General features: G+C 41.8%; 2 long non-coding RNA genes across 3 annotated transcripts in view; one reads left to right on the top strand and one right to left on the bottom strand.

Moving 5' to 3' along the window:
* LOC309621214 overlaps window positions 1-24,171 on the bottom strand; it is a 632,915-nt gene that overhangs the window by 223,072 nt on the left and 385,672 nt on the right. The gene's annotated exons all lie outside the window — the stretch shown is intronic.
* The window catches only part of LOC309621177, a 147,348-nt gene that overhangs the window by 50,911 nt on the left and 72,266 nt on the right, over window positions 1-24,171 (top strand). For both annotated transcript variants that reach the window (XR_014239784.1, XR_014239785.1), the window contains one exon: window positions 1-24,171. This exon is cut by the window's left edge and continues 6,214 nt beyond it. This is a non-coding gene — a long non-coding RNA (uncharacterized lncRNA).

Genomic DNA, 24,171 nt, shown 5'->3' with positions numbered 1-24,171 from the left:
CTACATTCTTTCTCCTCTTTCTGGGACTCCCATGACACAAATGGAAGACCTTCTGTTCTTGTCCCCCAAATCCCTGGGGCGCTGTGGTTTTGTTTTTAAATCTTTTTTTCTCTTTGTTTTTGTTTGTTTTCTCTTGGTTTCTCTTTGTTGTTCAGATTGGCTAATTTCTATGGTTTCATCTTTAAGTTCACTGACTTATCTCCATGCTGCATTGAGCCCATCCAGTGAGTTTTTATTTCAGTTATTATATTTTTCCGTTCTAAAATTTCCAACAGTTCTCCTTTATACATTTTCTGTCTTTGCTCAGACTTTGTATTCCTCTGTAGGTTTCAAGATTGCACGATTGGTTGCTGGAGCACTTTTGTCATAGCTGCTTTAAAGTCTTTGTCAGATAGTTCAAACATCTCTGTCATCTCGACATTGGCAACTGTTGATAGTCTTTTCCCATGCTGAGTAATTTTGGATTTTATCCAGCACATTTTGAATATTATGTTATGAAACTCTGCATCTTGTTGAAAGCCCATGAAGAACGTTGCTATTTTTGTTTTAGCAGACAGCTGACTTAGTTAGGTTCTAACCCACCTTCTGTGAGGTGTGGTCCCAATGTCAGTTCAATTTTCCAAGCCTTGGCAGTGCTACTTGGATGTGTCTGATATGTACGCGCCCCAGTGACCCATCTGGGACTTAGGCAATTCAGTTCTCAAAGTCTTCATTAGGCTCTTTAGGATGAGATCCATGCATGTAAAGCTTGCAGGTGAGTCTGAGAGTTCAGAAGTAATTTGTGGGGTCTTTTCCCGAGCTCCTCCCTCTCAGTGATCTTTCCAATACTTTTTAAAACAATTTATTTGATTCAAGTATAGTTGATTTACAATGTTGTGTTAATTTCTGCTGTACAGCAAAGTGATTCAGTTATATATATATATATATATATATATATATATATATATATATATATATATATATATATACACACACATTCTTTTTCATACTTTTTTCCATTATGGTTGATCACAGGATATTGAATATAGTTCCCTGTGCTATACAGTAGGACCTGTTGTTTTCCGATACTTTCCAATTCCACCAGGCTTCTGTTTTTTTGGTCATTTAGCCAGAAAGCTTGGGATTTCATTATTCTGCTCTGCCGCATACTTCCACAACCGTGCCCACGTCCCCAGTGCCAAGCAGTAGAGAAAAACAGAGGGAAAAAAAATCGTGGGGTTTGGCCCCATCCTCTTGGAACCATAGCTCTGCTGAACCCAGAGGGACGTTCTCCCCCTCCAGAGTTCTGGTCCTGCAGGCTCCTCTTACTGCAGGCTGCTCTTGCCACTTGGGGGCTGTGGCTTGAGAGAACGGAGAGGAGGCCCCCGCTCTCTGAGTATCAGGAGTTTTCTTTCCTGCTCCCTGGGCGCCAGAGCTACAGGGCATCTCCTGGCTCTCTCTCTGGCAGTGCCCAATGCCTGCTGGCAATGTGTTGAGTTCAGGCTTGGGGCATACTGGAGGAAAAAGTCATGGTAAACTCATGGGCAGTTTGCTGGTATTTTGAGTTCTGGTCGTTCCTAATCTGCCTGCTACTATTTACTTTTCAGTCCTCAAAGAGCTGCTCCAGGCTGTCTTTCCAGGTTTTATAGTTTGTGTTCACTGGGAAAGACAGGATAGAGCGTGCTCACTCCATCTTACGCAGACCTGGAAGCTCTATGTCTGTTTTTAAGTATGTAGAATAGTATGAATCTAAACAATGGGTACACGAACTGTCTCCTTAGTGTTACTCTTTGCTTGAAAAACCATCTTTACATCTTTGCTTGAAGAACCATCTTTAGGACCCAGATGCTCATTTTAGGAGGAAGGTGGGATTAATACTGCCAATCAGTAGTATTATTTCCATCATCTGATGAAACAAAACTTGCTTCCTTCTCGACTCTGCAACTAAAATTAAATGGGGGAGTGTTTTTTCTCATTGACCTATTTATTACAATGAAAGTTCTTTTTCAAACACGAGAGTTATACATACAAGTCAGAGCTTTCTGAAATCCTTTTAGTCCAACTAGAAAAAGACCAGGAAGATAGTGCTTCTGTACATCTGAATCCAGCAAGCACCCTCCCTAGTAAATGAAATACTTCTTGAATGAGGAGAGCTTTGTCGTGCAGATTTTTCAGTGCCCTGTTTTAGATTCTGAGTGTTAACTGGGCTAATAATTCCTGGAGAAGCGATTATTGTGCTAATAGTTAAAATAGTTGAGTTAAAAATCTGAGAACAAGCGTCTATGAAAATTGGAAGTGAAGTTGTAAATACCTCCCTCGATAGCTAAATGGTTAAAGGTATTACCAAGGTGGTGAATGATATTCAAAGACCTGTTGTTCAGGAGGGGTAGGGAGCAGGAAGCTCTGTTGGTGTTAGGGGAGAATGGAATGTTTTAGGCAGTGGGGGTTTGTCATTTCCAGGAGCAGGGCTGGCAGCGCGGTGGGAAGGTCTGGCTCCAGCTTGAGCCCACTCACAGGATGTTAGGGGGAAGTGTGACTAAGGTCACGGCCACGCCACGTGGTGGGCCAGCTGGAGCCAGAGCAGGGGCCGCTGTGGCCACACATCCTGAGTTTCCATGGTCTAATGCAGTGGGCTTGAAAGAAAGGGTGGATGCAGGATGCTGGCTGGGCGTGTGGAGCGCGTGGGTTGCTATGTCTTAAGTGACAGTGGGTGGAGATTACAGCATTTCATCTGCTTTTCCTTTGACACCTTTTAAAGATACAACCCACGGTTTGCAAGGGTTTATGCCTATGTCTGCTAGAGGGATCTGAAACCCTTCAGCATTCTTAGGAGCACAAGGAAAACTTTTATTTGAGTACCATTGACAATGAATACGGAAATTATAAGTAGCTGGAAATTCGAAATGCTCTTCATGTTAAGCAGTTTATTAGGGGGTTATTTTGAAATCCTTCTTATGTAATTTTAAGACGTTTTCACATCTGAAAAGGATACATACATTTCTCGTAACTTTTCTTTGGAAAAGGTCTATTCAGGATGTTTAGCAGGTTGGGTTTCAGAATTTCAGCAGCTTGATGGCGTTGTCATCCAGTTTGACAGATTGAATGTGCACTTAGAGGAAATGGAATGTATTTTTAATCGCTGGAATGTATTGTACCTAAGGAACATGGGAGAGTATATGTCAGGTTTCAGCTGTGATTAATCATTTTGCTGATGATTTTTCAGCTACGTGGCAAGCTTAAACTCGTCCTCTAGTCGAACAATGTCTAGTATTTCCTGATTGTCAAAAAGAAAATGGGTCTTAGAAAATTGGTCTAGAATTCTTATCCTTAGCCCATTAGGATTTGTGGGGGGTCTCACTTGAAAACTAATGTCTTAATTTAGGAAAAAAATTTGTATTAAAAAGTATAAAGTATGAATCTTTTCCCTCCCCCCAACAAATTATTTAAAACTGCTTTGAGGAATGAGGCAAGGGGTTTTCTTTAGATTACCGGGTAGTTTGAACTCAAACCCTTTGAATTCAAGTATCACCATAGAAACTTGGGTGGGAGGCTGGAAGTACCTTGGGCTGTTATTGTTAGGTATCATGGTGAAGATACTGGGTTTTTAAGACCATGCCTCCTGGCAAGAATTCATTGAAGTGTAAAACGCATTTCCTTTAAAGTGCGAAGTATTTACTTAGTTCCGGTGTTCTTCCTAAAAATTAAGACTTGCGTTCCTCCTACAGAGAGAAAAGATAGAAGAAATCATAATCTTGAGTTATGTTATTTTGAATGTAATGCCATATTCAAAATATGTGAGCTTGCCTTTGAAAGGGACAGGTGTCTGCTTTAGAAGCTACAGATTTTTTAACAGAAAGGGATAGTGGGAACTAACATTTTTTTTTGAGCGCCAGTTGTGTGCCCTCCTGAAAGCAGGCCATCCATTCTCCTTATGGTTTCCTTTAATTTTCACAACTATTCATTGAGGTAAATTTATAGTTTTGAAAGAACATCAATGCATAGGTTGGTAAGTTTGGCCTTTGTTGGATAGGGGGTGCTAAGAAGGAGGAGAGACTAAATAGATGGGTGTGTTTGGGGACTTAAAACAGTGGTTCTCAACTGAGAATAACTTTGCACCTTAGGGACATTTGGCAATGTCTGGAGTGGTTTTTTTTGGCTGTTCCAACTGGGGAGTGGAGGTGCTATTGGCCTCCAGTGGGTTGACACCAGGGATGTTGCTAAACATCCTACAATGCACAGGACAGGCCCCCCGCCCACCCCCACCGTCAACAACGATGAATGGTCTGGCCCCAAATGTCAACAGTGCTGGTGTTGAGCAACATAACTTAAAATGAACATAGAAAAGAAATTAAACCCAGTGTTCTCCCTGCCTCACTGAGATGTGTGGAACAAATGTTAGCCTGATTCACCCACCTTAGCAAAGAGTTAACTCTAAATATTATTTTTAGACATCTCAAGGAGTGGAAACTATAGCTTACTAACGAAAAGGATTTACATGTGGTTTCTGGGGCCATTATTTATTTATTAATTTATTTTTGTATTGAAGTGTAGTTGATTTACAATGTTGTGTTAGTTTCAGGTGTACAGCAAAGTGATTCAGTTTCATATATATATAATATATATATTACATATATTTTTTTCACATTCTTTTCCCATATAGGTTATTACCAAATATTGAGTATAGCTCCCTGTGCTGTACAGTAGGTCCTTGTTGTTTATCTACCTGGGGTCCATTATTTTTTAGGTTTTCACTTTCAGGATACACCTCTTTTTCTCCATCCTGAATTTCTCGTAGCATAATTTTGGCTTCTTCCACTTGCACTTGATCTCTCCATCATGGAGGTAATAATCAGCTGGCAGCCATTCTGCATGAAGTGTTCTTTTGTCCAGGGTATTTAGAGGCTGCTGTTACATTGCCCCTGAGCTTCAGATACCATCATCCACCGCGGGTGTACTGTGGAGTGCTACAGTGTATCGGCATTGTTCAGATTGTTACTAAGCGTCAAAAATAGTAGGGTCGCCAAGTCAAAATATAATGCACTGTAACGATACGGCTTTGTTAGCATCAACCAGCAGTAATATGTGGTTCTTGTTAATAAAACACTTAAGTTCTGTTTTTAAATGTTTTGCTTGTACCTGGAGACTCAGAGATTGAGTTTCAAGGCTTCAGCAATTCAGAAGTCCTGTGCTCCCACCTGCCATCCAAACAGGTTCCCTTTTTCAGCGTTCCAAGTGGCCATAGATTTGTAAAAGGTAACATACCCACAGTATCTGGCACGAGAAGTCATTCTTAGACATTTTGGAGTACTTACCACTGTTTTAAATGTCAAAACACTCGATGAAAAAATGGAATAGAGCTGGGACAAGAGAGCTGGAAAGCTGAGAAAGGTAAGGTTTGTAAAATAAACCAACAGTGGTTCATATCCGAAATATTTTGAGTGCCTAGCAAATGTGAGTTCTTTAGGCACTGGGGATGTAGTTGAGAGAGAGAGACAGAGAGAGAAAGAGAGAGAGAGAGAAGGGATGGGATTTAGCTTAGAACTGAAAGGGCAGATGGAAGGAACAGCAGACACGACAATCTAGGCTGCTGATTTTATAAAATAAAACATTTTCTCATAGTCCTAGGAGAAGACAAGATGTTCTGCTTCTCAGTTTTAATTAGGAAGTGTGCTTTAGTTACCTGAAAAGGAAATGATCTCTGCCCTCTTAAAATTATATTTTACAAAGATGCCACCACCATCTCTACCAAAAAAAGAGAGCTGTATATGGGTATAAATAACACACAAATGGAGCTATCTTCTCAATTATAGACATGGAACTTCAATTTAAAAAATAAAGATTTTCCCCCATATTACCTTTTTAAAAAATGTCAAACGGTAGACATACAGATTTTTGTTGTTGTGGTTCCCTGAACGTTAACCTTTCGTCTGCTAATAATTTAAACTCCACAGGAAAATACAAAACAACCTAACCATTTAAAGTCATATTTTAAAAATACATCTCTTGGCCTGAAAAGATTTACATATTGTATTGCTTATCTATTTTCCAGCTGATCTTTTTAACTTCCTGAGGACAGAGAGTCTACTGAAAAGGGTGGTATGTGACTTTCACTCAGGGAGGATCCATCTTTTATATTTTGTCTTCCTTTAGTTTTTTTTATTTTAATTTTTTTTAAATTAATTAAATTTTTTTTTTTTTTTTTTTTGGCTGCACTGAGTCTTTGTTGCTGCGCACGGGCTTTTCTCTAGTTGTGGCGAGCGGGGGCTACTCTTTGTTGCGATTCCCGGGCTTCTCACTGGGTGGCTTCTCTTGTTGCAGAGCACAGGCTCTAGGCACGTGGGCTTCAGTAGTTGTGGCACTTGGGCTCAGTAGTTGTGGCACACAGGCTTAGTTGCTCCATGGCCTCTGGGATCTTCCCGGACCAGGGCTCGAACCTGTGTCCCCTGCACTGGCAGGCGGATTCTTAACCACTGTGCCACCAGGGAAGTCCCTTCCCTTAGTTTTAATCTTTCAAAAGAAACTTTTACAATTTAAAAAAAAAATTTGGCCAAGTTATAATCGTATATCTGCTTTTAACAAGGCAGCTCTGAGTGAGGCACTTACTCTTTAACATCAATTTTATTAACTTTTAAAATGAGGGAGAAAAAACAGTGGTGGACGGGGATAGATGAAACAAGCTTGGCAAAAATAACCTTTGCAGACAATTAAAGACATGTAGGAGTCATTATACTATTCTCTCTACTTTTGGAGATGCCTTTAAGAGTTTCCACAACAAAAATATTTTTAAAAGAGGCAGCAGAAATAGATGACACTAAATCTTGTTCCAGGACTACCATTGGTGCTCTTAAAAGGTCAGGGGGAAGAGCTGAATATACCCAGAGGCCAAGTTCAAAGGCAGGCACATGTGGTATGGGATCAGCTCAGGAGCTGTGTGGGGTCAGTGGAAGATGAAGGCAGTAGATGAGTGTTTGAGGAGGGGTGCAGATAGAAATTCCTTAGCTGTGATGAGTGAGTCCTGACCTGGCTCTTATAAACCGTCCAGTAAAGGGGCTTTTCCAATGAAGCCTGTCCTCCACTCATCCTCTTCAGCTCCGTTTCCCCCCCCGCTTTCATCAATAAATTGGTCCAAACCTTCCATTGCCCTGAACAATGGTTTATGTTCATATGCTGAATATGGTGCCATCCCAGAGTCTTGCATGCTCTCAGCAAGATGATCAAGAATTTCTTCTGTCTCAGCACTTCTAGGAGCTGTGAATTTCTGGAACACTTTGGTCTTTGTCCTGAAGTTCTGATTAAGTGCCTCACTTCAGTGGTTGGGTTTCTGGAGCCATCTCTTTATTACCTTGCAAGAGCTGTTTTATTCTGATGTACAGGATACACCCCAGGTAGAACTTTTACTCTGTCTGTCTTGGAACTCACTGGTCCTCAAGTCTTACACTTGACTTTCTGTAAAGTCCCAATGAGAGCTACTGAGGGCAGAGACTTGGGATATCTCAAAAACACCGGAAATAAATTTCAATATAAGAGCCTCAGGGGCTTCCCTGGTGGCGCAGTAGTTAAGAACCCCCCTGCCGATGCAGTGGACACGGGTTCAAGCCCTGGTCCGGGAAGATCCCACATGTGCGGAGCAACTAAGCCCGTGCGCCACAACTACTGAGCCTGCACTCTAGAGCCCGTGAGCCACAACTACTGAGCCCGCGTGCCGCAAGTACTGAAACCTGCATGCCTAGAGCCCGTGCTCTGCAACAAGAGAAGCCACCACAATGAGAAGCCCACGCACCACAACTAAGAGTAGCCCCCACTCGCTGCAACTAGAGAAAGCCCGTGCGCAGCAAGGAAGACCAAACACAGCCAATAAATAAATGAATAAATTAAAAAAAAAAGCTCCAAAGATGTTCCTAGCAACCCCATGAGTACACACACATCCCTTCTAGTTCTCTGGCAAGGACCAGGGCTCTGAAGAGCGGAGACTCGGAGCCCAGGTCTTAGCTCTCTTCTGAGGCTGGAAATAGATGTAGCGCCACCTGCCACCCTCAAATGGAACTGCACATACACTCCCCATTTACATAGTGATTTTTATTTTTATTTTTTTTCTTCGTAAAACCCTGAGTGAAATCTTGGAAGAGGGAGAGAAGGGAAAAGAGGAAGGAAAGAATTAGGTTGAAATTGAGGTAATCATAACAGCACAACAAAAGAGCTTGAAGAATTGAGGTGTAGAGGGCAAATCCAGTCACGCTGGCACTGTTAATAGTGACTTGTGAATAATTTTTCCGTAGATTTCCCTTTACTTAGAACCTGCTACCCCATATACTTCCCCTAAGCTGAGATGTTTCTCTAATGGAGGAGAGACAAAAGAAGTTGGGTTACAATTTGCTGCCTAATCTACTATTTGGTTCTTGTGTACTCAGCAGATATGTATTGAACACGTGTACATGAACACATCTGGGCAAGATGCTGAGGCCACTGCAGTAGACAAGACAGATTCAGACTCCTCTTCTAATGTAAGAATGCACCATGGCCTGTGGGTACACACAGTGTACCTACCTCTTTGGCACACACAGTGTTATAAATGCTGCAATGTTTATTTCTCTTGAAAAACGGGGAGATTTGGCCCCCTGGACCTATATCCCCGCATGGTAAAAGTCAAGGAAGTTGGGGGGTGGGGGGGAAATGCCTGCCGTGGTAAGCAGAGGCACATGTTCTACAACCTGCTGTGGCCTCCGCCTCTCACTTGTTTTTGATACTTTACCCCCAGGGGGCATCTTGGTTGGGATCCCCTGTAGTCATGTCCCTCCTTTTCACAGGGATCATGCTGTGGGATGGGGAGGCTTGGGTGAGAGCCAGGACAACAAGCCCGGCTTCTTGGTTGGGATGGGAAATGTGGCTCTCCCTGCCATTTGGGTGAGGCTCTTGAGTTATGCCCTTCATCCATCCCTGCCCAAGCCACCGCTGCACAGCTTACTAGCTGCATGGCTGCTGAGCGCTCTTCAGGATTCAAATTTAAGTCAGAAAGGGGAAATCATGGCGCCAGCTTTTTCTAACCCTCTAATCCACGAAGCCTCCACTCCTGACAGTTGTGTTCTTTTTTTTTTTTTTAACTTTTGGGTTTATTTATTTATTTATTTATTTATTTATTTATTTATGGCTGTGTTGGGTCTTCGTTTCTGCGCAAGGACTTTCTCTAGTTGCGGCAAGCGGGGGCCACTCTTCATCGCGGTGCGCGGGCCTCTCATTATCGCGGCCTCTCTTGTTGCGGAGTACAGGCTCCAGACGCGCAGGCTCAGTAATTGTGGCTCACGGGCCCAGTTGCTCCGCGGCATGTGGGATCCTCCCAGACCAGGGCTCGAACCCGTGTCCCCTGCATTGGCAGGCAGATTCTCAACCACTGCGCCACCAGGGAAGCCCTGTGTTCTTTTTTTCTTCCCTAAATACACTTGTGGCACCGTTTCTGCCTCCACACCTGTGTCTTTGCAATTCTTCCTACCTAGTTAGCCCTTTCCTACCTGCTCATTGGTGCTGCTCACCTTTGAAAGCATACCCTGCCTCGCCTTCTCTAGGGCTCTGAAGGCTGGGCACCGGCAGGGTTCAAGGTTGAGGGCGGGCATCAGGGAACAGAGCCGCCTACAGGGGCTTTCCTAGCTTCTGCCAGATCACTTGCTTCGATCTGTTTTACATATTGAGCTTTCTTGTGAATTTCCTTTGAAGAAAGCATTCCAAAGCTTAAGGTATTGTCTTTTTCATTCATTTAGAGGCTACCTGTTACTTCATAGTATTCATTATCTTTCCTAACCTGCGTACCTGGTCTCTACAATTGCATCTTGAATTCTGGAGGACAGGGTCTCTGTCCTATACGGTTCTACAGTCCCAGAGCCCAGCTTGGGACTGCACATAGTCAAAAATAAATATCTGTTGCACAAGCAAATCAATATTTCATTTACAGATTGTCAGAGCACAGAGTTTATAGATGGTCCAAATTTAAATTTTAATACCCTGACATCCCTCTCCTTCTGAGGGCACACACATTCCTTTGCTCCTCTTAAAATGTATGTAGTTTTGAAAATGGAATCTGTGTATACCATCCTCTCTTTATTTCCCTCATCCATTGGGTTCTGTCTCTTTAAGTCTCAGCCTAAAGGTAAGGGACAGGTGGTGACAGGCCTGGCTGGAACAGACCCGGGAGCCTCAAGCCACCTGATGTGGGGGAGGTAGGGAGGGATGGGCGCTTTGACAGCGTTCAGGGTGGAGACCACAGTCCTCTCAGAAATACCCGGGGGGATCCCCAGACTCTCCCACAGAAAACACTTATTTACAACATGGCATCAGTCACTGGGCAAATAAGTACCCTTTAGGGGAGATCCTACATCCCAGGGCAAGGTGGAAGGATGACTGAACTGGCAGTTGGGAGCCCTGATTTGCTAACCTCACCACTTGCTATTTATTTAATCTTTAGCAGTCACTGAACTTTTCTAGGTCTGTTTTATCTAATGTTAGGGATTAAATATGGTGGAGCCCTCACAGCATGATCCCCCCATAGGCTGTAGCTCTCCCCTGTGACTCAGACGAGGTTTTATGCCAGTGTTCCCCTTAAGTTTCAGAAGAGAATACTAAACTCAGAGCGTGTGAGGGTGAAAGGCCCTGAGGCGAGCAGACATAGAATTTATTAAGTCTCTTCCTTATCCTAAAATGTGAAGATTGTATTTTAATCTTCACTAGAGGTCTATGTTTTCACATTAAAACAATTTAAAAATTATTTTTGCCGAGTACATTATTTATCGTCCTCAAATTTTGGAGTACAGTTGATGTCCCTGGTTTTGCAAATTCCCAAGAGGGTCCTCATGCTAATTCCATCTAATTTTTTTTGTGGTCAGTTTTAAATTCCAAGATGGAGATTATGACTTTATAATAATTATTGCATAGAGCAATTCACTCTACCCTCCCAGTAACCCTATGAAGTACGTACTATTGGTTCTCTTCATTTTACAGACAAGAAAACAGACATAAAGTTGTTCAGTTAGTTGCCCAAAGTTACACAGTTTGTAAATGGTGGAGCCTGGACTTGGCCCCGGGCAGTTTGGCTCCCCAGTCTGTGCTCTTAACCCCACTCCGCTGTCTGCCTCTAGAGTTAGTTGACTCAGGTAGACCAATTGAATTTTTTTTTTGTCATTGATAATGGAATTTTGGTGCTGCTTTTCACAGCCACTACCTGACGCACAGCTTTTTTGCAATAAACTTTAATGTCATTTACAGATAACTAATTTGTCTAGAGCTCAAGAAGCTCAATGGTTGGGCTTGATGTCTTCCGTTACCAAGAACTTGGTCAGCCTCAGTTCTTTGGCCACAGATAGACTCTACCTGCTGACTACCAACTTGTCAGCTTCTGAGAGATGCTACACAGGGAGTGCCTCTGATTGGGGTGATCAGTGTCGCTGCTAGAGAGACACTCCATCTGAAGTTTGTCTCATGATTCCAGGTGATGGATCTGTATAAACCATGTAGTTGGGTGTTTTCAAACAATGTGACTCAGATACAAAAGATACTGATATTATAGTTGCTGTAGTGGCTTTGCATTATTATTTGGTACTGATGTACTTTGCTTCGAGTTCATTGTGTTTCTTAGCTGTGTAAACAAAAAGCAAACGCCATTTATCATTCACAGTTCTATTTAATGTTTGTGGTTTAACGTTTGCCAGGTATTCCAGTGTATAGCCACAGATCACTCTGGGTGACATCGACAACAACAAAGTCTCTGTTTCCTTTCTAAAACTTCTGTTTCTTTAGTTACTTTTAAAAAAAATTTGGATTGGGGCTATGGGCTTACTAGATCCAATGTGGCAACAGCAACAACAAAAAGTCCCAAAGGAGAACAAACTAATCCATGCCTAAAGAGAAGTTCTTAGACGTACGACACTAGAAATTAGACCTTCCACACATTCCTGCCTCTGGACCTATTGGCATACCTCCATGGCTGCTCATGGGGTTGTTTTCCTGTACTGCCTCACCAAAGGCTAACCTCTCCATGGCACACTGGGTCCCATCATCTGTCTCCTAATTGAGGCTCCTGCAATCATCGTGTGTTCCCCCAGCATCATCCATTTCTCCCACCCCCACCCCCTTTCCAGCCACTGTGCCATTTCTCTTTTTTTTTTAAACATTTTTATTGGAGTATAATGGCTTTACAATGGTGTGTTAGTTTCTGCTTTACAACAAAGTGAATCAGTTATACATATACATATATCCCTATATCTCTTCCCTCTTGTGTCTCCCTCCCTCCCGCCATTTCTCTTTGAAAGTGTTGTCTCTATTTACTACTGCGAACACTTCTCCTCCCATGCTCCATTGTCTTCACTCCAGTTAAGCTTTGTGTCCCCACCCACTACCACCCCAAATGGTTCCCATCAAGAGCGCCCAGGACCTCCACATTTCAAATTCATTGTTGAGTCCCCAGTCCTTATCTTATTCAGCCTGCCAGCAGGATTTGACCCAGCTGCTCCTGCCATCTTCCTTGAAATCATTTCCTTCCCTTGGCTTCCTTGGTGCCACACTTGATACTCTGCCTTCCCAGAGGGTGCTCCTTGCCAGTCTTTGCTGATTCCTCCTGGCATCACCCCAACCTCTTCTTATTCAAGTGCCTCAGTCCTCCTACCACTTCTGTGTCTGTCCTCTCTCACAAAGTCAAATTAATCTCTTGGCTTTTAAATACCACTTAAACGCTGATGATTTCATCTTGGAACTCTCTGCTCAGTTTCAACTTTTTCTCTGCTTATATGTCTAATTGGCACCCCAAACCTAGCGTGTCTAAAATCCAACTCTTCATCCCCCTCTGCATACCTCCCTACCCCTGCCATACCCAGCTTGCCCCTTTCTGGGAAATGGCAGTTTTCATTCTTTCAATTGCCCAGACCAGAAACCCTGGAGTAGCCATTGACACCTCTCTTTAGCTTATATCCCCCATCAGCAAATCCTATCTGCTCTTCCTTTAAAATATATCCAGAATCTGACCAATCATCATTATCTCCACTGATAATCACCCAGGCCAGGCCACTGACATCTCATCTGAATTAATCAACTAAGCGCTCTGTTCCACTCATGCCCCAGGGGGTGCCCTTTTAGATTGTTCCACTCTCCTGATCAAAAGCCTCACATGGTTTTTATTTTTCTCAGAGTAAAGACCATGGTCCTTGAAAGATAATGGCCTTGAAAGCTCTATGTGATCTGCTCCCCCCATCCCTGCCCAACTGAATCTGTGTCATCTCCTTCTTTCTCCCTTGCCCATTCTGCTGTAGTGACACTGGCCTCTTTGCTGTCTCTGTAACTGACCAGGTATAATCCTACCTCAGCGCCCCTGCACAAGTTCTCTCCTCTGCCTTACCCCCTCATTTGTTGCCTAGATCTCCTTGGAACCCAGTTCCTCTCTTTCTTCAGAACTTTGTTCAAATGCCTACTTGATCTGAGAGGCCTTTATTCACTGATCACTCTAAACAAAATAACAGCCACCCCCAGACTCCTACCCCCACCTGCACCCCAGGATTGCTTGCCTTCTCTATCCCTCCAGAGATCTCATCACCAGCTAGCATATTTTGCATTTATTTGATTGTCCTTCTTCTCTGGACTGGAAACTCCATGAGTTCAGGGACTTTGTCTCTTTTGTTAATTGCTGTATCCCTTGAACCTAGCCCAGTACCTGGAAGTTAATAGTACTCAATAAAAATTTTTTTAATGAATGAGTGAATTAATCACCCAAACAAGGTGGTCAGAAACAGGCTATGGGAAATAAGGATTTTCTCAGGCTGGAAGGGGACCTACAGCAGCTACAGTATTTCAGGTGTTCAAAGAGATCCCCTCTACCCATCCCCCATATTTAACCATTTCTAAAATTGGGATGCATATTAGAATGGACAGCCTCTCTCAGGTGCCATCTGCCAGGCGGTGGTCATGATGCAGTTGCTGTTGCCCACGCATTTACAAAGTTGGCCATAGCTGTTTACATGGCCAACAATTTAGTTGAGTTGTATTGTTGGTTCTATATATGGCTGAGGGTACCTACCATTTGATATGCTTTCAATAAGATTACACTTATTGTCCTTCAGCAGATGAATGGATAAAGAAGTTGTGTTACACACACACACACACACACACACACAGTGGAATATTACTCAGCCATAAAGTGAATGAAATAATGCCATTTGTAGCAACATGGATGGACCTAGAGATTATCATACTAAGTGAAGAAAGTCAGGAAGAGAAAGACAAATACCGTATGATATCACTACAGTGATATATGTGGAATCTAAAAAGTACAACAAACTAGTGATTATAACAAAAAAGAAACAGACTCACAGATACAGAGAACAAACTAGTGGTTACCAATGGGAAGAAGGCAGGGGGGAGGGGCAAGATGGGGTAAGGGATTAAGAGATACAAACTACTTTGTATAAAATAAATAAGCTATAAGGATACATTGTGCAGCACAGGGAATATGGCCAGTATTTGAAAATAACTATAAATGGAGTATAACCTTTAAAAATTGTGAATCACTATGCTGTACACCTGAAACTTATATAATATTATACATCAACTATACCTCAAAAAAGAGGTTACACTTATTGAAATAAAATTTTATTGGCACTGAAACAAAATGTTACTGTGTACCCAGAAAAGAAAGGCATGAGAACAGCACGGGCTAAATTTGATATTAGTGAAGCAAATGTTCATTGTTGGAGAAATTACTGAAATCCCACATTTTCTTTCAAAGCAACAACTAGGAAAATACAAGTGGATAAAGCTGTGTTATTTGTTGCTGAGATACATGCAGGAGGACTGCCAGTCACACGCCAAGCAGTGTAACTGAAGGCAGGAGAAATCGCCAAATCTCACAGAACAAAGCAATGAAAAGCTAGTTTGACTGTCACTCAGGACTGTGTTTAAGGGATTGTGTCATAGTTAATTGGCAAAGTTTGTTTCTTTCCTAATGGTGCATAAAAGAATGGAGTGTCTTATAATCAACGACATTTCAGGTTGGATGAAATAGACTGGGTCTCTTTTCTAGATCTTAAAATTATAAAACCAATGTATAAATCTTTATTTTGTCATCTATAGTTATTAGTTTACATTTTAGATTTTATGATACCAAATTTACTCTTCCATATGCATTAAACAAAGAGGGAGAAGCTTGGCCAGGTACTTGTGTTATGGTTTCTTGGTTTTCCCACTGAATGTTTTTCTCCAGCATTAAGTAGAGAGCTAGCATCATTGGGAATAATTATCCAGAAATGAGTTTTGACTTTGGTTTGTTATGATTAGTTTGAAGATAAATTTTTTTGACAGCTGAAGGTTTCTGTTTTTTGACTTTTTCATTTGAAATAATTACAGGCTCCCAAGAAGTTAGAAAAATAATATGGAGAAGGCTCTGAGTATCCATCACCCAGCTTTCCCCCATGGTGACATCTCAGTTATCATAACTATAGCATAGCTACAGTTTTTTAAAAGTTTTTATGTTATATTGGAATATAGTTGATTAACAATGTTGTGTTAGTTTCAGGTGTACAACAAAGTGATTCAGTTATACATATACGTGTCTATTCTTTTTCAAATTCTTTTCCCATTTAGGTTATTACAGAATACTGAGTAGCGTTCCCTGTGCTATACAGTAGGCCCTTGTTGGTTATCTATTTTAAATATAGCAGTGTGTACATGTCAATCCCAAATTCCCAATCTATCCCATCCCCCAAACCTTCCCCCCCCCTCCCCCGTAACCATAAGTTCGTTCTCTAAGTCTGTATGTTTCTGTTTTGTAAATAAGTTCATTTGTATCCTTTTTTTAAGATTCCCCACATAAGTGATTATCACACGATATTTGTCTTTCTCTGTCTAACTTCACTTAGTATGATAATCTCCAGGTCTATCCATGTTGCTGCAAACGGCATATTTTCATTCTTTTTAAAAACTGCACGGCTAGAGTTTTTAATGGATCATCTTGTACTTTTCCAATGACCTGTTGGGGCAGGAATAGAGAGGAAAAGTAGCTTTGTCATACTGTACAACCAGCCACCTCACTTTAGGAGGGTTTCTGGTCACCGGAAGTGAGACCGGAGGCAGAGATGTTCTAGAGGGCGTCATACATTGATTGTCACCTCATAGAGGAAGTAATCAGGTTAAACTAATTTGTGACCTAAAACTCTCCAACAGAGGAAGTCGTCATCGATTTATTTTTGTTTCAGCACAAAGTTTCTTTTAAAGAAGTTGTTCTAAAGCGATTTAAAGTGTTCTACAAAACTCTTGAAATAGAGCAACTTGGAGTTCTAGAATCACAGAGTCGGAAGAGACTTAAGGTCACCCACCCATCGGATAGGGTGACTTCCCCTTTACCATCCCTGCCAGGTTCCTATTCCAGCTCTTCTTAAGGCCTTTCTATGCTTAGGGCCTCCATCCAGTTTCCACACGATAGGACTTTTCTTACCCACACCTCAGACAACAGACAGTTACCTCGGTGCTTTCTCTCCTTCCTTCTGCTTAAATCAGTCTCTATCCTTTAATCCTGTAGTAGTTTCAGCAATTTCCCTCACTACCCTGCTTACTGCTCCTCCACAGGCTGCAGTTTTTTGAGAGCTTGGCCACATCCTGGAGAGAGGATAATGATGGATCAGATAAATTGGAGAGGGAGCTGAGAGATACATTTTTGGAAAAATAATGACAAAGAGGATTTAGTACCAGATTGGAAACAAAAGCTCACTATTAAAATCATACTTTTCAAATGAAACGGTGCCCTCCTTTCCTTGTTTCTCTTTCCCATTTCTATTACTTGTTCCCTTTCACAAGCCAGACTTCTAGGGGGTGGTCTGCATTGTGAGGGGTCCCTACACCCCCTTCTCCCCAGCCCGAGCCTCCTACTCACTTTCTGTTTTCTGCCTCAGTGGCTCCCTTACCTCATCACGTCCCAGCCAAGACTACCACCAGCACTTTCACCTCCATCACTGGCCTTTCCTGGACGCCTGGCTTCCAAGTTTACTTTGGTGCTGTTTTTGGTTTTTCTCTCCTATTGCTAGATGAGAACCAGGTCACCTCAGCATAGTTAGTGACTGATTTACCAAGTCTTAAATTCACTTACACTTAGCATCAATTATGCTTTTGAAAATTCTGGTTCTCTCCATGGAAAATATCAGAATGGTAACCACCCCACCCCTAGCCCTACCCCAAACATTTGGTATATTGGGAAGCAGAAAAAGCCCATGCAGAGTACCCCAAGGACTCTTCTTTTCAGAGGACTCAAACTCTGAGAAGTGATAAGACCCTATTTTTCAGGGTCTTCTCCTGCAATTACTACTTAGAACATTTAAAGAAAGAGAAAGAACTAAAATATTTATTGACAGTTTCTGGACACTTCTTCCCTTGCAACAGACACGAGTCAGGGTGTGACAAAATTAGATTTGGGAATATTATTTCTACTACATAAGAAACTAGAGATTTTAAGTAGGGAGAGTACTGACTTGAAAGTCAAATACTGAGATAGGGAGTCAGGTGGCAGGGAACTTGAGGGCTGGGGGGTAGACAGCCAGTTCGTCTAGTCTGAAAACAGATCTAGCTCACTTTATATGGACCCAATGTTGATATATTTTTGTAGATGATATAAATATTTCTTGACTAAAATCTCCAAAATGTTCCTTTATATAGGCAGATTTGGAGATATGTAAAACTGGGCATACCAATTGTCATCTCTAAAGAGCTCATTGTTACAGATGAAAATTTCCAAATTGAGAAACACATAGACATGGAAAAGTTAAAAGCTTTTGCCTATTCAGAGTGGTCCTGAAAGAATTTATTTGGCAACCTTATGAAAGGTTGTGCTAGGACAAAAAACACTGTTCCATAAATAGAAATGAACTTTGGAAAACCTGACAGTGTGATAAAGATACTGTTCTCCTTGAGCTCCTGTGTGTAGAATATTCTGTAAGGGTCCTAAATCCATAGGGAGAGTTTGCCTATCTACAGAATATCCATACCTATGTTTAAAAGAAAAAAAACCACCATGGGTAGATAACCCAAAGAACAATGCATTGTAGCTGTTGGTGTAGTAAAAAATGTAAATGTGTCATTAAAGTTCAAAATAATGCCCTCTTGGCTTCCTAATGCATAGGCTTGCCTGGGAGTAGAAGATATTTGGTCATTGGAGCCTTTCTCTTTAGATAGGCAAATTTTTTTCCCCATGGTAATATTTATATTCCACAAATTACTAAATAGATTGGGTTAAAAAATATGGCAGAAAAGGAAGTGCCTTTCTGTAAGTCTGGTTAGATATGTATCCTGACTATAAATAACTGAGCTATGTTCTTATTCTCTATGTAAATTCCAAAAACATAAAAAAACCTGATTTCATATGTTTTGATCCATCCTCTTCTCAATATCACTCTTAATAAATTCTTACACGAATGAGGATCTACTTATTTCAGCATGAGGCAGTTCAAAAATTTTGTGTGACAACTTTATTCTCACCAAAGACTATTGTAAAAGGCATGCCCACTTTTCCCCCACGGGTTTGTTGTGGCTTGCTGCATTCCCATCGGCATGCTCTTAAGAGGTTAAACTCACGTCTGAGTGATTGTTTTCCTAAACTCAGAATTTTGCTTCCAGTACTCATGGCTCGATAGTATGTAACCTGGTCTCTACCCCGTATTAGCCACGTTGTTTTCACACTTATCTCTAAGGGCCAAAGATTATCTCACAGAAGCTCCGAAATAATTCCCGTGTCTGCAATGCATGTGTAAAAGGAAATTTTTCAAGGGAAGAGGGTGAGAATCAAGTTCAAACTCTTAAGAATTTTTGTAAAGGATTATATTGATTAACAAAAGCTCTCCGGCATCTTCTGGCAGACATGTGAGAGAAGGCAGTGATTGTAATTAATTTTTAGTGAGTGCCGCATATTTGATAATTGCTCTGATTCACACTATTATATTCCTCTTCCTTCACCCACAGCAAAACAAGCTTAATTTGATTCATACCCTTAGGAAGAAAAAAAAAAGCCTAAGATTACTCACATGGCTGTGATTCAGCTTTTGGCTCTCACCTCCTCCTCCCTTTCTCCCACCCTGCCCACTCCCATATTCACTCCCACCCAGTGGCGTTGCCATCAAAAAACTGAGTCAGTTCGTTCTTTAAAACGGGTGGGGAAAGAAGACAACTAATAAAAACTTTTCTGAGCGAAGTGTACTGCTTAGATCTGAAATCATTGCAGAAAGACGGGCAGAGTGGCTGCTTATATAATAGGAAAAGCATGGAACAGAGGCAAAGTCTCATAAAGAAACGTTGAGTGTCTTATATAAGTCTAGACATAGCTTGTATGCATGTCGGTAGAGGCAAACACATAGCCACATAGGCAGGTTTCTATGAACATTTTCTAATATTGGGAATCTTACATACACTGTATATGAAACTAATCTTCTGATCTCAAAGTATATTACTTTGGTATAATCAAAAAGTGAATCTAGTAGTTATCCAAAGATTTTCTTTTATCGTAGTTGATTTACAATGTTGTGTTCATTTCTGCTGTACAGTAAAGTGACTCAGTTATACACATATACACATTCTCTTTCATATTCTTTTCCATTACGGTTTATCACAGGCTATTGAATGTAGTTCCCTGTGGTCTACAGTAGGACCTTGTTTATGCCAAAGATTTTTGATCATTGTAAAACATAGGTGAGAAAGTCATTTTGTCAACCTTCAAATGAACAGTGTGACTTAGAAGCCTAAGATTGTTGTTTTCTTACCCCCGATGAGTCGCGAGACTGGTACTGGGGGTTGCAGCTCTCTCTTAGTAGCTGATGGTGGTGGCAAACATTATGGACGCAGTGATTTCTGTTCCTTCCTCATATTTTCTCAGTTATTCTCATTCTCCAGGTGAAACCAAGGCCTTGGGGGAGTGAAGTCACTTTCCCAAGTCCCCGCAGATAATAGTCCCAGAGCCAGTATCGGAACCCAGGCTGTCTGTCTGCATCCTGACCTGTGGCTCTGGTCTGTGAGAATCCCACACAGTTGGATCATTTGGTATTTTAGAGATTGCCTGGAGACAGGAGCGTTGGCCGAGAGCAAGCTCTATGCCCGAGCTCCAAACCTGCCTTTAACTGAAACGGGTCTCTGTGCATCTTCGAACTGACTTCCCGCATGGAGGGGAACGGAATCAAGCCTTCCCCCAAACACTCATTTGTAATCCTAATCACCTTCTCTCCGTTTTGCTGGCTTTCCCCCCATTCTGTTACCATCTGTCTCAGAAACATTGCCTGGATAAAGACAAGTTGGAGCAGTTGCTCGCCCTCCAACAAAACATAGAATTATTTCTCTTTTCCCCCAGAGCAGTGCCGAGCACCATGTTTGAGGAGTTCCATATTTATAAAGCTTGCCTGCACCTCGGCGATGTCTAGTTGCTGTCCTTTTTATCATTCTTCAAATATGTTCTATGCTGGCTGGAAATGATTAGCTTTTGTTACTGGAGGGTTTGTGGGATGCTTGAATTTCTTCATATAGTTTTCAGATGGAGATCCATGTAGTTTTCTCCTTTAAGAAATGAGATTGCTTAATGAAAGACAACATGGGAGAGAATGCATGCTGAGGTTTCTTTTCTTCGAATCCCCCCCCCCCCCACACACACACACCCTCACTCCTTGGTTTTCCCTTAGGGTAACTATGGCGAAGTTTTATGTCATGACCCTGTGGAGAGAATAAACAGTGGATCTTGGGTACTTTTTTCTGGATCTGAAACCACTTCCTTACGCCTCTGTTTGGGGGCCCCTTGTTGATGTCAAGGGTGGTGCTACACTCCAACAGGGCTGTAGTATTTCCCCCAGTCTTTGACCAAACCTTCTTTGCCTTCTTTCCTGGCCGATGAGTTTCCATGTCTTGACCCATCTGGGCTGACTGTAATGGAAATTCTTCTTGAATGTCCTCCCCAGCTGGCCCCAGCCCGATTCTGCACTGGCTTTCGGAAACTCCAAGAAGTTTGGACAGAAAGGCCCCAACAGATGTCAAATGTAAAACCAGACAAGTATTTAAACCACTGAAACTTTGGGAAGGAAAATATGGATTGGCTAGGTGTTTGTCATCGTTAATGAAATTGTTAAAAAGTGATTCTTTAAGAAAAGTTATGGAATTGTATTTTTCTCACGTAGAAATGTTATTTAGGAACTGACTAAGTAAGGTACGTATTACTCTAAGATGATGGCACAAAGGGCAGTTAAAGGGTAGAGACTGGATGATAATGGTAACAGAACAGCCAATCCTTACAAAGTACATACTGTCCGTCAGGCAGTGTCCTCAGCACGTACATATATTTTTAACCCAGGTGCCACAGCTAGTTTTGGCAGAGCCAGGCTTCAAACCCCAAACAAGTCTGGCCCCAGGCTTTAAAAATATGTTATAGATTCTTTCAGATGCCAAAGTTTTAGGTGTTTGATTTTATTAATATGCTGTTTTCATAGTCTGTGTTTATTTCCATTGAAAGCCATATAATTATCGATTTTAAGGTCTTTATATATTGTAGGAAGGTAACTTTCTTTAAGCCAATAAAATTTTACTCAAAAAAAGTCAGTGGCTAAATTAATACATCCCTGTGGAAGTATGAATAAGTTTTAAGATCTGAATGAGAAATATGTGTACATAGTTAACATAGAAAGGTTTCAAACGTGTAATTCGGAAATGCACTTCTAAATTGTTCTGTGTGGATTTAACTTCTGAAAGTCAGGTCTATATGTAAATTTAGTGTGGGGTTTCTTCCAGTAAAACCCTAAAGGGAATCTTTTTGTGATGTGAATAGTCAGCTCCTGAATTAACTGGATTTCATTGTTTCAGGGTGTATACTTTTTTTCTGCCCTCCTCTACCAATTTGAAAATTAGATATTTGAACATTTTGATATATTATAGAAATAGACTGTATTTTTTATATTATAACAAAATTAGTTCTCTGTCAAGGCATAATCGACAATAAATGTCAAGCCTTGGTACAAGCAGTTGCTGACTTTGTCAGGGTTAAAGGAAGTATGCTGAAAGGAGATAACTGTAGTTAAACTGCTCAGACCGAGCCTTCCAGATTTTTTGTGTGGGGACTTGCACTTCTTATTACTGCATTCTTCCTGTCTGCGTAATACCTGGGAACAATTTATTCCATGTAATGCCACCCCCATCTTGGTAGTAAACTTTGTTTTACTGAAGAGGAAGACTTTTAGGCATGCCAATTTATTTATCAGAATTTTCTCAGATGACATTTGAAGATTTTCAAGTTTTTATTTTGCAGCTTGTAGGCCAGTTGGGATTAAAGGACAGTACAGATTGTGTGTGTGTGTGTGTGTGTGTGTGTGTGAGAGAGAGAGAGACAGAGAGAGAGAATGTGATTGTATTGCATGTGTGCTTGTGTGTGAGTGGCTCAAGTTATAATGTGAATTGCAGTAAATGCAAAAGTGAAAGCTGCAACATGGCTCTCATGCCCCTGACCACTTCCTAAAGAACCTGCCACGTGGGCTGCAGACTTAGAGAGTTAAACTTGGGTCCTCAGGACGGAAAGCGTCCAAGTCCCCATGGTAAAAGCCTCCAGTAGACCTAAAATTATAAAACCTGTTTACTGCTGTTCACATGAACTCAAACGTTCGGTTGCCTCAGTTGTAAAACTTTCAACAAATAATTAGGAAGTTTTAAATATTTGGGAATAGAACCAGAGCCTTGCCATACCTTCAAAACAATCTTGCAACTTTCTCTTTTACATGATCCAATTCTTTGAAACCATTTAGAACGTGCATTGTGATCCTGAAATGTACAAGTTATAAAAGAAAAATGTGAGCTTGTCAGATTAACTACAATCACCAGTCTAATAAAACTGAGTCACATCCAAATGGGCTGCACTTACGCTACCCTCCCATTCTAGGGAAAACGTGGCTGGGGGAGGCAGTCTGAGTCATCACCTGGTTTGTTTGACATACGCTTCCTTCCATAAATTGGGAATGGCAAGCAGCACAATGTTCCAGGCTTGCCTCAGAGGACGAGCTGTTGCAGCCTTGCACGATCAAAATAGGGCCTTTTAGGTTTGAAGGTTGAAGCTGAGCCCATATTTTGGCTTCAGATGTCGGGGGAGGGGGAGAAACTGACAGACCCAAACAAAGGAAAAATGTAAGTACCATTCTGGGTGGGGGGCAAAGAAATGGTAGGGGTGTTCACAGTTGAATTTTTCCTAAGATATAAAAAAATTTGAGAAATACATTGGGGGTGTTAAAATAAGTAAATTGGTAGCTAGTTCGCTAAGCGGGGGGCTCATTTACTTAACAAGAATGTTCTTGATGTGAACAGTCCAAAATGATTACATGAGAGAGAAAGAAAGGGAGAGAGACAGATGATTTGGTCATTACCGTGCAAATTTGTCCTGACCATGTTTAATTTTGCCTGATTTATGCAACCTTTTTGCGAGACGTGTATTTCGTTTAAGGAACTTTTTCACAGCAGACTTTGAATCTCCTTCAGGGGTATTTTGAGGGGCTGAGAAGAGCAGGGGCTCGTGTGTCTCACCGATTTTTCCTCCAGCGGCTTTGCAGAGGCTCAACGGAGCTTTTTAGAATAAAGAAGTTGAGAATGTGAAATTGCTGGGGAGACTGAAGAGGAAGGGGAAGGAGGAGTAGATTTATAGCTGAAGCGGGTTTGTAAGCTCAGCCTCTGCTTTGCGATTATTTTTTAATATGTGCCAGGCATTCCGCTGATTTCCATCCTGGCTTGGTTGTGGCTTTTTGTCTGTCTGTGTGAGGCTAGGGTGTTCCCTGTTTTAAAGCCGGAGTTGTCACAGCCTGGGCGTTTTCTGTTTCGGCTTATGGCTTTTTTTTTTTTTTTTTTCTCTTTTCCTGAATGAGTGTCCTTTGTGTAACCCCAGTAATTCAGAAATCCTGCAGTCATAGGGACTGCCCTGTCATGTGACTTAGGTACTAGGTGCTGCCTGCGATTGGTCAACAGCTAATTGGCGGGTCCCTATAAGAGGTCCCGCTTCGGGCGACCAGCCACTCTCCTGCCTGGGCTGCTGCTCAACAGGGGCGGGGGAGGGGGGGCGACGGGTGTCCAGTGATTCAGCCACATGTGATAGATGACCAAGGGACTACTTCCTTGGGGTCTGCACATCAGTGGAAGATACCCAAACTGGTTGTGGCTGCCTTGATCAAACTCTGGCCCCCTGAACTG

The sequence above is a fragment of the Balaenoptera borealis genome (genome assembly GCF_965194805.1).
Source record: "Balaenoptera borealis genome assembly, chromosome: X".
In the NCBI taxonomy this organism is placed as follows: domain Eukaryota; kingdom Metazoa; phylum Chordata; class Mammalia; order Artiodactyla; family Balaenopteridae; genus Balaenoptera; species Balaenoptera borealis.
The sequence above is the reverse complement of the archived record's forward strand: the minus strand, read 5'-3'. Positions and strand labels throughout refer to the sequence as shown.